The sequence below is a fragment of the Macaca fascicularis genome, chromosome 20, assembly GCF_037993035.2.
Source record: "Macaca fascicularis isolate 582-1 chromosome 20, T2T-MFA8v1.1".
Taxonomy (NCBI): domain Eukaryota; kingdom Metazoa; phylum Chordata; class Mammalia; order Primates; family Cercopithecidae; genus Macaca; species Macaca fascicularis.
Genome location: NC_088394.1, coordinates 74,764,523 through 74,782,005, shown reverse-complemented (window position 1 = coordinate 74,782,005; position 17,483 = coordinate 74,764,523). Strand labels below are relative to the sequence as shown.

Here is a 17,483-nt window from a genome sequence, read left to right as displayed (position 1 = left end):
TGGAGGAAACTTTCCCCAATTACTTGCCTTGCCCTGCAAGTAAAGTTAGATAAAGTTAGTCACCTCCTTCTTGGGTACCTTGTGTATGCACCGACTTTTTCCATACGCAACTCATTTTGATTGATTTGTTCCCAAGTCTGTCTTCCATAAAAGACTTTGAGTTACATGCGAGTAAGGACTTTGAGTTACATAAGAGTAAGTATTTAAATAATAAGGATCCAATTTTCCCTGGATCCTCTGGGCTTCACACAGGATCTGACGGACCCAAGGTGGAAGCCAGGAAATAAGTGATGAAGGAACAGGCTATCTTTTCTGACGCACACAGCACGAGGGAAGCAAATACAGAAGTTAGGAAAGGTGGTGCATCTCTCTCCACCCCAACCAATAAACAAAAACACCCTTAAACCTTGAAAATGATTAAGTCTATACAGGCTGGAAACTGGGAGAAGATGGGCTGTCTTCCCTCTTTGGTTAGCTCTAGCATCCGATGGGCCACAGCTCTGAGCAGGAAGTGTTAACCCAAACATCATCAGAGTGCTTGGGGAAATTTTATTGTCTCCCAGATTTACAAATTGGAATCGATCTTCATTCAGTCAGTTTCACCAAAGGTTTTGTGAAGTGAACACAGCAAAAGATAGGTGCCTTTCAGATCACCTGTGATTAAACTCACTGCGTTTGTCTTCAAACAAAAGTTTTTTTTTCCCTCCCCGCAACATATAATTTTAGTCAGCTAACGCTAAATTAGACACCTGCTCAGATTTATTATGATAAGAACATTCAGTAAGCTAATTTCAAGATGATGACTCCTATAAATTCTTATAATTTATTATTTAGTACTTTGGTTTTTAATCATTAAGTACGTGGAGACTTTGTAGGTCAAACCTGTATTAATGAAGACAGTAATCTATTTTCCAAACTCTTCTCCTCACCCACCTTTCAAATTGTAAATTAACAGAAAGAGATTTAAACACACTTGTAAGAACAAAGGCAATAATTGGGGGGTGGGGGGGTCAACAACCCCCCTTTGCTAATCTTTCTAGGTAGACTGTCAATCATAGTCCTGACTTATTTATGATGAATCATATTGATTTTTTTAAAATAAAATAATGGAGTCTAAATTTGAGAAGCCATTACTTCACTAAGAAAATAAAACACATAACCTATATTTAAAGTTTTGTTTAAAAAAAGCTGCTGTTCAAAAATCAGCAAACAGAGCTGGAACGGTGGCTCACGCGTATAATCCCAGCACTTTCAGAGGCTGAGGAGGGCAGATCACCTGAGGTCAGGAGTTCGACACCAGCCTGGCCAAAAGTGGTGAACCCCCATCTCTACTAAAAATACAAAAAGTAGCCAGGCGTGGTGGAACATGCCTGTAATCCCAACTACTTGGGAGGCTGAGGCAGGAGAATCGCTTGAACCCCGGGAGGAGGAAGTTGCAGGGAGCTGAGACCGTGCCACTGCACTCCAGTCTGGGTGACAAAGCAAGACACTGTTTTTTTTTAAAAAAAAAAGAAAAGAAAAGAAAAGAAAAAAATTGGCAAATACAGATATCATTAGGTGTTAATCTCAAGAGAGCAATTTTTATATTCTAGGGGTGTTACAATTTCAGAGAGGAATAGACAGAAGTAAAATATTAACTGGATACATATTTGAGAAAGCTATTGATGTTATCTAAAGGACAGTCTTCATCTCCTGAACTCACTGCCAAATTAGAATCTGTTTCATGATAATTTCAAACATTTGGTGCTAAAAGACTTAAAGGTTTCATTTTGCTGAATAAAGGAATTCTATTTGATAAACTGCATGCAAATAATAAATAGTCACCTGCATAGTAACATCTTTTCATTTTCTCTAAAATAAGATGAAGTTTTATTATAATAAAAGCTTATTACAAGCAACCTGAGTAATTAGAGTAGAAAGAACAATGTTCACAATTATCATTTTAACTGAGAAAAAATACCAAGACGCAAAATGAAATAATGGTTCAGCAAAGTCACTACTATGTAAAAACAATCGTGTAAATGCTGAGAAAAATATAGAAGGAAATATAGCAAAATGATAGCAGTACTTATCTTCAGATGGTGGTACAACACACAATTTTATTTTTCATTTCCTCTGTTTATTTTTTTAATCGAACATTCTGGAAATTCCTTCAGAAATAAAAAGGCATATGTTTGGATCCATGATACTGAAAGCATTTTAAATTACATCAGTGTCTGAATCTTCATACGATAGATAAGACAGTCAGCATCCATTTTACCTGAAGACTTATTGCTGAAGGGTTTGCTATTAAATTATTACACCAAGGACCCCTTATGGCATCTCTTGGTTCAGTGAAAACCTCCCTGGGATGTAGATATACGCTTACAAGCTGAGCTTCGTAACAGGAAGCCCACTACATCCCCACCATGCGGGACGGTGCATGCCACATTACTTTAGAAGTATCGATCCTCCCCTCCTCTCCACCCAGGGAAAGGCGAAGTACTGCAGGTTTTTAGATAAAATCCTTGATGAGAAGAACATACCAAGATTCTGCCTCATGGTCAAGAAGATTCATGAAGAATGGAGGGCAGTGAGGGGGTTTTAGCATATTAGGTTATGGAACGTTTGCTGAAACCTGATTTCTGGATGTTGACGATCAATAACTAAATAAATAATGATAACCACAATAATGAAAACAATACCAGCCTGGCCAAGGTGGTAAAACCCTATCTCTACTAAACATATAAAAATTAGCCAGCCGTAGTGGCATGTGCTTGTAATCTCAACTACTTGGCAGGCTGAGGCAGGAGAATCGCTTGAACCCAGGAGACAGAGGTTGCAGTGAGCCAAGATCATGCCACTGCACTCCAGCCTGAATGACAGAGCAAGACTGTCTCAGGAAAAAAAAAAAAAAAGAAAAAAATAATAATTACACCTGCTATTTACTATGCGTTTGCCACAGCTATCTTTGGCAACATATTAACATATTGTTATAACATATAACATATTGTTATGCAACAAATTAAACATCTTACAGATATTAAATTCCCACCCTAACCCCATCAGGTATTCTCATTTTGCAGATAATAAAACTGAGATAGCACATCACTAATTATCTGTGTGACCCTAGGCAAGTCAACACTGGGTAGGGGCAAGATATAAATTGCAGTTCATCTGACTGATCTCCAATATGTCATTTAATGATGAGGAGAAAGAAGTCTGTTACCAAACTACTTTTTGAGCAAGTGCTAGAAGCAGAGGGAACAATGAATTTATTAATGTGAAAAAGTTTCTGCCCACAAATGTGTACACTTTTAACCTCAAGACACAGGTGGAAACATTGAGGAACTCCTCAATTTTTTTCCATTTCAATTGTTGTTAAGCTATTGGATTATTTATCCTGTAGGCAGTGCAAATGGGCTCTGTATTAATATTGGTGTGTAGCAAATCACTCCAAAATGAAGCATCTTAAAAATTAATAAATATTTACTCCCTCACATAGATGGTGTGGGTCAAGAATTCACGAGCAGCTTAGCTAGCTGATTGGGGTTCGGTGTCTCCCAAGTCAAGATGGTCATTTCATCTGTGGTCATCCAAAAGTTTAAAGGGGGCTGGAGGAACTGCTTCCAACATGGCTCACTCAAGTTGGCTGGCAATCTGGTCTGGCTGTTGAAAGCCTGATTCCTTGCTATGCAGATTTCCCCACGGTGCTGCCTGAGTATCCTACAACATGGCGTCTAGCTTCTGCCACAAGGAGTGATCCAAGAGAAGCAAAGCAGAAGTTTCAATATATTTTGTCACCTAGATTCAGAGGTCATGCCCTATCACTTCCCCCTGTCAGTTACACAGGGCAGTCCTGTTCAGAGGAGGAGAGAAATATACCGCAATGTAAAACCCAGGAAGTGAGGGTCACCGGAGGCCATCTTGTCCTCTGGCTACCACAGGATCTCATCTCCCTTTGTCTAGACAGTCCCATGCTCTCAAGTATTTAAGGTTGAACTCTAACATTTCAACAACAAAACGACCTCAAAATGGGTGATGCGACAGAATGAAAAGTCGCCTTCAAGAAATACAAACCTGTCCCAGTCCAAGTCAGTCTTGACTGTGGGACCAGCATTATACAAGGATCCCAAAAGTGCTGTGTTTAAAACAGCCGAGGAATGAATGAAGATCACAGGTACAGAAACCAAGAGGCTTTAGCAATGATGCTGAAGATGGGCATGAAGGGTTTCAACGAAATTATTTCATAAATGTAAGGATATATAAAAACTCCAGTCTTTTAAAATGAATATATTACTTGTGAAAATGCATTAACAAATGAAATCTTAAAATAAAACTTTTGAACAATTCATCTACAGCCGCTGAAGTTTATAAACTAGGAACAAAATTCAGGGGATGCCCACTCCATTTGAAAACAAAAGAACATTTTATGTTTGGAGTCACCTTGGATTTTGAAACATATTGACTCAACCAAGATTTATTGAGCACCTCTATGTGCCTGACACTGTCCTAGGTTGCACAAAGCAGTGAAAAAGACAGATAAAGTCCCTCACCTTCTAGTGGGAAAGATGGGCAATAAACAAATAGAAATGTGCAATATAGCTTCAGTGTGAAAGTATCAGGCTCATTATCTTCTGAGGCAACCAAGCATTTGAGTCATATAGGCAATGACCTTTGCTTTAATCATTTGACAATTAAATAACTTATAATGTCACTTGGCTCAGTCCCTGTACTTCTGCCTATATGAAAACTCTTTTACTGTAGTGCCACCTATAAGAAAATTCTGATCTTCTCTTCCTATTCAAATTAACAAGAGCCTTTCAAACTATGTGATAATTATAGTTCCTGTTGAAAATTATTTTTTTGTGACCCTGGGTTTACACATCAGTTTCTGCGAATTTGATTATTGTGAGTCTGCACCTAACAGAAAGATCTACTCTTAGTGGGCTCACAAAGTCTAATTTCTGAATGAGCAAGTTTGAGGGTGAAAGCCATATTGCTAATGAACTCATCAAGGTAAATACCACAGGCAAGCTTCTGGAAATGAAGTCACCTTTCCTCACTGTCCACACCTACCCTCTTTCGAATGATAACTCACACGTAATACATTAAAAAATTTGTATCTAGGAGCTGCAAAAGAAACACTACATGCAGAGAAACCCAGAATACTGACAGAGGTGTCGGCACATTCGCGACTGCCATCCCCTGGTTCCTTATTCATGACTGATCGATAATTGATCACAGAAATCTTCCATGTTGAGCCGATATGGAACCAGAGTTCTACTCAGACACCACCAAGAGACACTAAGAACTCATCAGTGTGAAAAGACAATGGGGCTCAAAGACCAGAGGTGTCAATATCTGTCTGTCCCAATAACATTGGGTTCTTTTTTGAATTGAGCCCTGAGTCCACACGCCCCTGGTTCATAGGCAGTGACTGATGCAGAGACACAGGTGGGTCCTGGATGAAGCTCGTCATTACATAAAGCTTCAACAATGGTGAATGTGGATGGTGATGGTAAATATGAAGTAGGAGTGGAACTCCAAGGAATTGTAAACAATGGGGGAGAGGGGACTAAACAGTGTTATACACGAAAGTTTCATTGCAACATTATTTTTAGCAGTAAAAAAACTATAAACAGTATAAATTCCCAGTTACTGAAGAGTGTATGAGCTATAAGAACTCTCTATCACTTGAGAGCTTTTATCTAGCTGATGTTTGACATTAATAATCACTATGTTACAATAGGGGAAGACACTTGTGCTATAACGCAAAGTGAAAAACTCGGGATGTAGTATCCACGTATTATAACTAATATTACGGGGCGGGGAGGGGGGGGGGAGCTCATTCATAGGGGAAAATCTGAATGGGTTAACCAAACATTGACGGTGGCTGTTGTCTGGAGTGATGATGACACATTGGCTAGTTATTATTATTTTCTCTATTTTTTTTTTTTAATTTTCCTCTGGTATTTTATAGACAGACAGACAGACACACAGAAACTGGTAGTAAAAAATTCTGTAGACTAAAAGCCAAATTCCCACTCTATCACTCTATTTTTCTTTTTTTTAAGAAGGAATTTCACTCCTGTTATCCAGGTTGGAGTGCAATGGCGCAGTCTCAGCTCACCACAACCTCCACCTCCCGGGTTCAAGATATTCTCCTGCCTCAGCCTCCCGAGGAACTGGGATTACAGGCATGTTCCACCACACCCGGCTAATTTTGTATTTTTACTAGAGACAGGGTTTCTGCATGTTGGTCAGGCTGTTAGTGAACTCTCTACCTCAGGTGATCCGCCTACCTCAGCCTCCCAAAGTGCTGGGATTACAGGCATGAGCTACCGCGCCCGGCCTATCACTCTATTTTTTATGGGTCCATTGACTCCAGTAGGAACAATGCAAATCTCTCCCTTTGCTCACTGCATCAAGAATAGAAATCTAGTCTAGAGAGGGAAACAAACATATTGTGTTTTGTCCTCAAATACAGAAACCAAACCAAAGTTTGCCGAGGAAGGCCTATCTCAAAATGTGGTTGTGTTTTTTGACAACTTTGTGATTCTGCAATTCCTAGGAATGAGTGACTCTGTAGCAACATGCCCATAGGTGAGTGCTCCCAATGGTAACAGAGACTTACATCGACTCTTGTACATTTGGGCAGATCAGTGGCCCAGCTGGGAGGGGTACACAGTTAACGTTGAGTTGCTGTACAGATTGTCCTCTATGGGACACCAAGTAGACCCTGGGGAGCTGTGGCAAGATTGTCAAGTTTTCTCCAGTGACCATGCCCATGGCTGTCTGGTGGCCACCCATCCTCCTGCTGCTCATGGCAACTATGTCTTTGTGAGTCATCGCAGCAAATGGTTTTCAGCACCTTTACCCCTAAATAGAAATATGATCACAACCAGCAGAAAAAGCAGCACACTAACTTATCTGCAAGGATAAAAACTGGGCTAAATAGATGTATAGTATCATTAAGGAAATACAGAATCTCAGAGGAGGTTTAAAAAAAAATAGTGGAGGTCTCTGAGTAACTCCCGTCTATTTTGGGAATCTCACGTATGGGACTGAGAACTGGTGGTTCAACCTCATCATTACCCTGTTGGTAGGAGGAGAGCAGACTGATCTAGGCTTCACTTTCTGCTTCAGGGTCAGCCCTAGGCAAATCTGTTAATTAGGCTAAATTTGGCCACTTACATACTCCTGCACTTCCTACTCTGCACCCTGTTTCCTCCCGACACCAGGCCAGGCTCCCTGTACCCTTAGGCAACACCAGATAAAGGGCTTTCCATTCCCCAGCATACACAGTGCTCACTCCACCTCTTGCCCAGTCTCTCCTGAGCTCTCTCTTCCTTGGTGTGAGCTGATAAACACACACAGAGCCTTACATTTTAACAGTGGTTCTTTCTCCAGGTGCTGGTCTAGTCCAAAAGCCAGGTTCCAACAGTTAACAAATACAGTGCATTTAGTTAGACTGTCTGGGAAGATGTATGGGGCAAACATGACTTGAAGTTTTTCTCAACATTAACAACAACGTCAACAACTAAAAGCAGCACTGACTGGGAGTCTACGGTGTACAAAGTTACTGTCTTTCTTGTTTTCCATATGCCAACTCTGATTTGTTGGCATTTGCTGGATATTAAGCCACTGCAAAACCCACTGAGTAAAAACAGTGACCATTTTTCTTGTATTTAGTTTCTGAGTCTATGAATGGGCTGGGCTCTTTCTCTGGTGTGGGTTGTCTTGGCTGATCTCTACGGGGCTGTCTGGTGTGTCTGGGGTCAAGTGGTAGCTTGGCTAGTAGCTAGATGACTCTAGAGGGATCTCACTCATATGCCAGGCACTGGCAGGCTATCAGCTGGGGCAACTACTCTCCCTTTATGTGGCCACCATCCTCCAGCAGGTTAGCTCAGGCTTGTTCATGCAGTGGTCACAGGGTTGTAAGTAACAAAAGAGAAAGTCCCAGTATCCAAATGCTTGTCATGCCTCTGCTGCTAAGGTTCCACTGGGCAATGCCAGTCATATAGGATGGGTGGTAATGCAGAGAGGGAAAAATTGTTTTCCTTTTTCTTTTTTTTTAAACAAGCTACCATTTTTACAATTTACCATACCTTCCCCAAATCCTCACCTTTAGTTGTTATTATTTCCATCTTACAGAAGAAGAAACTGAGACTTAGTTAAATAACATCCCAAGGAAAGGTCAGAAGAATAAACCCAGTTGTGGCTAGATGCAGTGGCTCACGTCTCTAATCCCAACACTTAGGGGAGCTGAGGTGGGAGAATCACTTGATCCCAGGAGTTTGAGACTAAGCTGGGCAACATAGCAAGACACTGCTCTCCACAAAAAGAAAAAAAAAAAAAAGTCTGAAAAAACCCAGTTGTTGTGTTGGATTGGAATTAGGTAGACACACACATTAAAATGTACATATATATATATAATTTATAATATATACTGATATGTAATAAATCTATGAAAAATGAAATGTGCCCAGATAGAAATATAAATAAATATACTAAAAGTATAATATATATACAGATACAGGAATAAATGGAGATAGGTGTATGTGCATGGGTTAGTATAATACACATACTTCTAAACTCTATTGAGAAATTCTAAAAGCAATGACATCCCAGCAGTGATGAGCACAACTAGCCCCCAGATCTTGGTTCTAAATGTGATTCTACAATAAAAGGAAGCGAGCCTCCATGGAAAATAAGTTAATTCCAAGATTGAGGCAGGGAAGTCCAAGATGAGTACGTAAATCCTTTTACAGTGCCAAAAAGTAAGAAAGTGCTCAAAAAAGAATGGGTCATGTCAAAAGGGTGCAGGAGCCTGCTTGAAAGACCTCCTATGGGCCAAAGCTGGAACAATTTGAGCAACAAAATACATCACAATACTGCCGTGTTATGACCTACAGGATAAAATAAATATTCACGTGCCTGTACCAATATAAATGGAGAAGAAGAAACAGCCTTCCACGTAGAGGAATTCCAACCAGTAAACAGAAGGCATGAGAGAAAGACAGTATCAACTATGAGAATACTACAGTATTATTCATTGCAGGCAAGATCCCTGGAGGGATGCTAAAATTAATGGATGAAAATTTGACAAGTAGTCCCAAGATATTTGTTAATTACAAAGGCAAAAAAATGATCTTTTACAGTGGAGAAATCCGGCAGATACCACTTTAACCAAGAGGTCAAGGCTAACATCACTAGTAGTAAGGTATTTTCACATCATACATCCTCTGAGTTGATGGCCAAAGAAAGGCACATCACTTATGTATATTCCTCCCCAAAAACACACCACCTCATTCTAATCAAGAGAACATATCAGACAAACCCAAATTATGGGCATTCTACAAAATAATTGACCAGAACTCTTCAAAAATTTCAAGGTCATTAAAAAAATAACGCATGAGAAACTGTCCCAGACCAGAAGGGACTGGAGAGATAGGACAATAAATGCCAGGTGGTACCTGGTTGTAAAAGATGGAAGAGGACACACCATCAAATCCAAATAAAGTCTGTTGGTCAGTTATAATCTGAGTTTAGTTAATAGCATCATACCAAGGTTAATTTCTCAGTGTTTAAAAATGTATCCTGTTAGTATTAGGGGAAGCTGGGTGAAGAGTACATGGGAAATCTTTGCAGTATTTTTTATGACTTTTCTGTAAGCCAACATTTGTTTCAAAATTTAAAAATTACAACCAACCAACCAACCAACCTTTCCCAAGGTCCCACAGCTCCTGATGACTAAGTCTGAATTCATATCCACTTCTGCCAGATTCCAAAGTCCATGCTTTCCCTCCTGTGCAGTGCCTCCCGCATCCACGCTACCATCTTAGAATTGGTTCAGACTGGACTAGGCCACCCCTTCCAAATGAATTATTTTATGGGAAAAACTGGTGGCACAAGTAGACATAAACCCATCTACCTTAAATGGGGAAAATGAGGCACAGGCTCATTAAAATGTACGTGGAGAATATTCACTCTCATATTCACTCTCAGCTCCATGCCTGAAGTACCCAGATATGCCAGCTTATAATGTCGTTTCTTGATTCCATTAAATTAGTACAGGACTACATATCTCAACCTTCAACCATTTTGTCACTTAAAATGAGTGTCTGGAAGGCCATCCTTCCGGAAATATTAGTTACCTTGTCCATTACTTACTTAATCATAGCTCGGAGTTATTTTTTGCCTTGTGGAGGCTGACTATAAATTATGGACTATTACGCAGCAAAGCCACACTTAGTAAATTATATGGCATTGGGAAACCCTTGCTTTGGGGGGAAAATTACACATTTCTTTAAAAATATGTTTTATAAAATATTATGTTAAGCCTATAAAACAAAATCCATGAGCATACTTTGTGGCCTTAAGGACATATTTGACAGTTGACACCAGTTTCCAGGCTGCTCCTAAACAGGGTTTGGAATGGAAAACTTCTCATTTGAATTCATGACAGAATGGCCGTGGTCTGTGAATTTCTACACGCAGACAGATACGAGGAAAGGCTAGACACCTTGTTGGTCTTCGCCCATGATGCAGTAAATAAATTAGCCATGCAGCCTTAAGATTCATTTTGAGCCGTAACAGCAGACTAATAGGCAGTATTTTTTCACAGTTGTGAATGGATTCCTTTTTTTTTTTTAAAGAGCAGTCCATAGAAGTACTTTGGTATTTGATTTAAAAAAAAAAAAAAAAAGACAGCAAGATAAAACAGTACATGAATGCAGGGCTATTAAATAGGAGGAGACAACGACCCTTTGGAATGAAGGTTTTCCATTTGTCTGCAGCTTTTCCAAGCGCTTCACTGGGCTGTGTCCGCATGGCTGGAGACAGTCTTTCAGGCTGGCCAAGGAAGTTAAAACTTCCTGCCTCAATGAGCCAGTCTTTGTTGTTCTGTCAGGGCCAAAGATCCTGGGAGTCAGCCACCACCAGCTCTGGCCCCTCTGGTGTATGGTCAGTCCCTGGTGAGCTGGAGTGAGGTCACTGGGTCAGCTTACAGGGTGACATTGCTAGACTATGCCCCAGCCAACTCTGGCCAGGGAGAAATAAATATAAAAGACTCAAGAAGGAGGACGGCATTGGGGTTTCCAGATGAATCTTGTAAGGCAGCCAGTTGCCCAGCTTAAAAGTCTGCAAAATCTTTCTTTAAAAACGTATGTTTTAATTTGAGGATATTAATTGCATGGAAATTATTTGACTGTATGATTTATAACCCCGCCAGAATTCTGCGGTCTTTCCCTCCATATGTGCTGTTGCCATTTTCCCTTTTGTATACCTATCATTTCCCATTGTTTATCTTCCCTGATTGATGTTCGGGCTCGGGATGTTTTCTATTATGAGATTCATAATTATCACTGGTAATAGAGAAGGCTTCCCTATTATCTTCAGTGAGACTGCCCAAATTATTCATTGTAGCCCACTGGTACCACACGGCAGGAAAATAAGAATTTATTTCCCGTCCCAGGCATATGGTAGATAAGAGGATGTATTTATTTCTCCATGTTTCAAAAGGATTAAGCTTTGAAAAAATAAATATCACTTAGGCTGTCAGTAAGCAGAACTTTATGGTTCTGAGTTTAGAGGGCCTCTCTTGGGCTAAGAATAGCACATCTAAACTCTGGTTTCAAAAAGAAGGGAAGGTATGGAGAAGGGGAATCACTTACAGTTTTACTTGGCTAAATAAACAAATGCGATAGATTTCAACCACGATACCGGTCTACAAGGCACCCAGCATCACCTTAGACCCCCACGTTAAATAACGCACCAGCTTATTTATAAAAATGTTACCAAATTCCAGCAGTCTTTAACCCGTGGCTATTCTCAGAGCATGTTGAATACATCATCTGGGTTTTGCCTAATTACACATAATTAGGAAATGTAATTACGCTTTTCGGTGTTGCTCTGCCATTAGGAACCGAGTGGACAGCTGAAACGCTACCAAGGATGCAGCGCTTCAGAGAAAACAAATTAAACATATGAGCCAACCTCTAAAAATAGGGATTGTGCTGAAGGTTAGTAAATCAAACTTATTTAAAAAAACATAATAAATTGCTGTTGGCTCTGGCTAAATATTTGATGCAACAGTTATGCTGGCTGTCTTTGTATTGGGGACTTACTTAATGATACATTATTTGCATCCGTGCTGAGCCAGGGACAGGGAATGAATTATTTTGCTCCTCAATGACTGTGATTTGCTCACTTTCTCATATATTTGTGCCTTTTTATTTTTACTTCCTCCTTTACACTGGATCCCTGCTCTAGCCAAGGAAGGGATTTCCAATTATTCTGTGTCAAAGAATCACAACACTTCATTCGTGGGTTTGTTGCATATGGAGGGCGCTGATGCCCAAAGCTTAGGCAAAGCTGACAGTTATCTCATCCCCGGAGCTGGGCATTCACATCTTAGAAGCATAGGAAGGGGTGACTGGCTTTGTAAGTCAACAAAACAGGCACCACAATAATCAACGTTTTCCAGATTGGGTTGAACATGGCACTGACCTAGGTGGCTGTACCACCCCAACAAGTAAGAATTTCGCAGGTGGGTAAATACAAAGATCGCATTCTTTAGAGGTACAAGCTCATGAAGGCTCTGGAACTGGAAGCTTTCTATGTTCTAATCTTTGCTTTTGTGTTTATTGAATTTTCCTCTTCTAGGACAGTGGCTGACAGTAATAAAGTCACACACTCCATTAAATGCACTATTTATGGAAACATTTCTATGGTGCCAAAAAAAAAAAAAAAAATTAACAAGAGAAGTGATTGCCAAAAGCAAAGACCCAAACATTAGTGCAATGTTTGCAGCACTTACAGTAAAATAGCCAGCCCTGTTAACAACATCCTCTCCACCTGCCAGTCCTGTGAAGAGTGCCTGTGTGTGCCTGCGTTTTTCTAAATGAGATTCCTTACCATACTTCTTACTTTTTTCTAGAGGGTGTATCTTAAGTCTATCGTCATCCCCCCTTGTATTCCATTTTTATTTTGATTTGAGACAGGGTCTCTCTCTCACCCCAGGCTGGTGTGCAGTGTCGTGATCTTGGCTCACTGCAACCTCTGCCTCCTGGGCTCAAGCGATTCTGCCACCTCAGCCTCCTGAGTAGCTGCAGCTATAGGTATGAGTTGAGTTTTTTACTTTTTGTAGAAATGGGGTCTCACCATGTTTCCCTGGATGGTCTCGAACTCCTGAGCTCCAGAGATCCACCCGCCTTCGCCTCTCAAAGCGCTGGGATTACATGCATAAGCCAGCGTGCCCAGCTCCTCTTGTATTCTATGTACACTGTTTCCAATAATCTTAGATCCTTTCCCACTCATTTCCAACTTTTTGTTTTTTCTTTTTTGAAACAGGGTGTCACTCTGTCACCCAGGTTGAAGTAAAGTAGCGTGATCCTAGCTCACCATAGCCACACACGTCCAGGCTCAAGCAATTCTCCCATCTCGGCTTCCCAAGCAGCTCAGACTACAGGTGTGCACCACCAAGCCCGCTAATTTAATTTTTTTTTAATTTTAGAGATGGGATCTGGCTATGTTGCCCAGACTGGTCTCAAATTCTTGGCCTCAAGTGATCCTCCTGCCTCAGCCTCTAAAAGAGCTGGGATGACAGGAGCGAGCCACTGCACCCAAGCCATTTTGAATTTTGGCTTCCTCCTCTTCAAGTGCTTCATTGCTGAATCTGTTGAGAATGAACTCCTCCTGGATTACTTTATGAGACACATTGCTGATCTCTCTAATCTCAGTTCAAAACACACTTCCACAAAGGCACCCAGTCAGCTCAGATCCTCCCGGTCACCTTGAAGGGAGATGCCGATTATCATTCACCTTTACAGTGTATCTCTTATATCCCTTCCCTTCAAGAGAATAGTTGGGTGTCCCACACATCTGCCAGCTCTGCCCAGCGCATTAATTAGATCAGGATACTCAAGTCCAGCAATCTAAGACCCCCTTTAAACAGAAATATTTTATAACCCCTTACCAAGGTCCTGAAATGAAATTCATGAATAACACCATCTACCCACACATATAATTAGCAAAAGTAATATGTCATAAATATAAAAAATTTTTAAAGAAAACATAATTAACGATAAAATAGTGTGCATTTTCAAAGGTAACTGCTCTGACAGGAGTATATCAGAAGCCCATAATGAAATAGTCAAGTGTTTGTACCTACTTATAGGTTTGGATTCAAGAAACATAAGACAAAAATTCACCAGAATTTTGTTAACATCTTCTCACGATACTTAACATTTTGAAAGCAGCATTACATATATTTTAATACAGACATCATACTGGTAAACCAACTCTGAAAATTACAAAATGAAAACGGAAACAATCATCCTGATTAGTAGCATTTGCCAATTTCCATGGTGTAAATATTCTCACCATGGTCAGTTTCAAGTTACCAACATGGTATCACCGAATACCGATTTTGGAAGAAATAGGCAAAATCTGCTCTCATGAGCTGCTCGCTGGGGGCAGCTGTAGCACACAACTATTTAATCCCCGTGAATACAAACAGCTACATATGTAGACAGATCACATGTTACGGCGACTCAAATATTATGAGCAGATCCTCATGATGTTTCAAGATGGTATTGAGACCTTGGTAAAGATTTGAACAAAACACCACACAATCTTCCCTTGATTTAGAAGGCCCCTGCATTTCTGGAAGACTCGGTGCATGTTGTGTATCTGTGTAAGCACAGTGAGTTCTGGGGTCAGATCATTGCAAACAAGTTTTTTACCGAAATGAATGTGACCGGGACGTGGGCAGTTCTTTGTTATATTGGACTGCCTATGGCATCACAGGATGGACCCGTGGACCCCACCTAAGCGCCAAAGGCAATCAAAATGCCTTCCCAAATTTCCGAAATGCCCCCTCCACTGGCAATAGTCCTACTACTGAGAACTACATCTAGATGTTTCCTGCTCAAAGTGTGCTACCTAGTACAATAAGACAGGCATCCCCTGGGAGATCAGCAATTTAGAAGAGACACAGACCACAAATATATACACCTACTATGTACCCACAATTTTCTTGGAAAAAATCCACATATATACACATATATACATATTTACATATATACATTTATATATATATACATTATATATATATGTACATACACACCTACTAGGTACACACAAAAAATTAAATTAAAATAGGAAACAAAGACTCTCAGGCCCGACCTAGACCTACTGAATCAGAATCCCAATTTAACAAGATCCCTGGCAGATTATTGAGCACATCACAGTTGGAACAACTACTAGAGTAGATAGTGAGTTTTAAGACTTACCAACTGTGTAAGAATACTGCTTAATGCTGACATAAACAATGCAAAATAAACCACTGGCTCTGTAGACACTACATAATAAGCCTCCCTTATAGCGGAATCATGCCATGCCATCGCTCCTCTTCATTATAACCGTGCTGCAGAGGCATGACGATTTTTGCATCGACTGTGGGCCTACTGAATTTGTCAACCACAGACGTATGGTGTCCTTTCCATGCCTCATGCCTCCTCTCCCTGATTTCACACAAGAATCGCTCTTCAAAACTAGAACAAGACATGAAAGAAATCAAGGCGCAAAGAGGTTCAGGATTTTGTTCAGTGTCACAGAGTCAAGAACGTGTACGGTTAGGACTAGTGATGGTAATTATTTTATATTAAAAAATTATTCCATGAGTACACACTGAGGGTCAACTGCGAGGCACTGTCCGCAAAGGGTTTCTCCCATCCCATAATAACTTATTTTGCATACAACTTCGTGCAAAGCATGTTCTCATGGGCTAATTCATTTGATCTTTCAACACCCGGTAACTTGTTAACTCTACTGAAAGATGAAGAAATTGTGGCTTAGAAAAGGGAATGGAGGATCAGAAAAATGAAGCAACTTGCTCAAGTCACTAGAAAATGTAGGATTTGTGCACTTACCTGCCTGGAGGCTTCGCTAGTGCCTGGGGTTGGGAGGTCACTGGAAACAAAAGCACTTGGAGAAGTATCTCTAGAGGATGATGAGATAGTTTGGGGAGCTGGGTTCTTCAAGCCTTCTCCTAACCCATTCCTCAGTCCCAGTTTATCATCACCAACCAAACATGTCACTCGGTAGGAACATAACCAGGGATGTATTTTCCAAATCAGATATGCCCTCCAGCCTAAGCTTATTCTACCCCCTCCCCACCCTCCATAACAGTAAGAACTTCGAGAAATTAAAATGAGAAAATAAATATGTGCTGACAGTCTGGGATGCAGTTCAATTCACAGACATAAGTAATATTTATTGCAAAATATTAACACCAATTAGCATGAGGAAGGGAAAAAACAAGAGGTCACAGCCCTGTACATAAAATGCATCCATTCTGAATCCACAGTAATCCACATGGGTTCCTAGAAAGGGGATCTTGTTGCTGTCTTTCGTCAAAATCAATGCCAAACCAACAAGTTTCAGCACAGCCTTTGGACCTCTCTGAGGACATGCAAAGGTTGGCTATTACCAAGCCAGGCAATAGTTAGATGTAATTACATTTTAAAACCTCCCCATTTTATATCTAGGAACAGAAGAGAGAGATTGGAAGGGAGGAAGAGAAAATATATCGAAATAGAAGTGGCGACTCTCTCTGGGTGGTGGGCTCGTGGGTGATTTGAATTTACTTGTCGATTTTTCCCCTCAAATGTTGAGCAGTTCTTTGATTTTAATGACAGTTTTTATTTTTGAGATAAGTGTAGATTCGCATGCAGTTGTAAGAAATAATACAGCAATCTCACGTGCCCTTGATCCAGTTTCCCCCAAAGGTGATATCTCAAAAAACTCTAGTACGATTTCACAACCAGGAAATTGACACTGAGACAGTCAAGATGCAGAACATTTCCATCTATACCAGGATCCTCCACCTGCTGTTTTATATCCACTCTGCTTCCCACTTACCCCCAACTCCTCTCCAATCCCTGGCAATCACTCATCTGTTTTCTTTTCTCTTTTTTTGAGACAGAGTACCACTCTGTTGCCCAGGCTGGAGTACAGTGGCACGATCTTGGCTCACTGCAACCTCTGCCTCCCGGGTTCAAGCAATTCTCCTGTCTCAGCCTCCTGAGTTGCTGGGATTACAGGTGTGTGCCACCACGTCTGGCTAACTTTTTGTATTTTTAGTAGAGACAGGTTCTCTACTGTTGCTGGCAACAGCCCTTCAATAATTCACTACCTTGATCAGGCTGGTCTCCAACCCCTGACCTCAGGCGATCCACCCGCTCGGCCTCCTGAAGTGCTGGGATTACAGGAGTGAGCCACCATGCCCGGCCATCTGTTTTCTATTTTTATAATTTTGTAATTTCAAGAACGTTATGCAAATGGAATCCTATCACATGTAATCTTTTGGGATTGGTTTTTTCACTCTTTTATAGTTCTTTTGCAGCCAAAGAAAATATTCTTATTGTGTACATGTGTAAGTCTCAACATTTTAAGATGCAATTGTGTCTTTAGTTCTCTAAGAATCGACACGTAGG

At 40.6% G+C, this 17,483-nt stretch overlaps 1 protein-coding gene and 1 pseudogene across 3 annotated transcripts in view; both read right to left on the bottom strand.

Moving 5' to 3' along the window:
- The window catches only part of WWOX (WW domain containing oxidoreductase), a 1,124,793-nt gene that overhangs the window by 353,671 nt on the left and 753,639 nt on the right, over nt 1-17,483 (bottom strand). The gene's annotated exons all lie outside the window — the stretch shown is intronic.
- Nucleotides 1-17,483, bottom strand: part of LOC102138128 (small ribosomal subunit protein uS3-like) — a 143,148-nt pseudogene that overhangs the window by 36,526 nt on the left and 89,139 nt on the right.